Source organism: Hippocampus comes, unplaced genomic scaffold (assembly GCF_001891065.2).
Source record: "Hippocampus comes isolate QL1 unplaced genomic scaffold, H_comes_QL1_v1.1 scaffold34, whole genome shotgun sequence".
Lineage (NCBI taxonomy): Eukaryota > Metazoa > Chordata > Actinopteri > Syngnathiformes > Syngnathidae > Hippocampus > Hippocampus comes.
In genome coordinates this window covers 490,166-490,857 of record NW_017805008.1, presented here as the reverse complement: position 1 = coordinate 490,857, position 692 = coordinate 490,166, and positions in this window count along the sequence as shown.

Below are 692 nucleotides of genomic sequence, written 5' to 3'. Positions count from 1 at the left end.
TGAAATAACAATTTCGATTTTCAATTTTACATGAACATTTTTTACTTGGAGCAGTTATTCACACATAATCTATAAACAACAGTGAAAAAAATATTTTGTCATACAACAGCTGCTTTAACAGCTCTTTTTATGGAATCAAAACAGAGCAATATAACATTATAAAGTGCACATCTAAGGTAAAGTAGTACTCAGTCGATTGTGGATTTAAGCCCTGATGGAAAACTTCGTTTTTCTCAAGTTTGCTTTGAACACAGCAGTCAGGCTATGTTGATTCTGTTGGTCCTTCTTGCGCGGAAGTCTCTCTACGGTTTTGTGTAGACATCATTTCGGATGACTACACTTGGTTCGATGACAACACTGGAGACGTTTTATTTTCGCGAGGTCGCTACCACTGCACCACTGAACTTTCGTTGTCATGTCACCGCCTCTGCGCACCATCACTGTCACACGAACACGGAGAAGCTCCATCCGCTTTATTTATATGGACACGGAACATTGCAACCTTCCACACAAAATAGTTCCAAACAAGTAACAATTGCGTCAGTGGCATACATCGTATTCGACAGGCTGCCTGCTTTTTATTCACCAGAGGCTCATCAACCTAGTCTCTTATTTCTCTCCCGAAACAGTGTCTTCTATCGCTTGGTGTACCTTAGCCTTCTCCGCTACGTACAATCTCTGTACACAGCTTG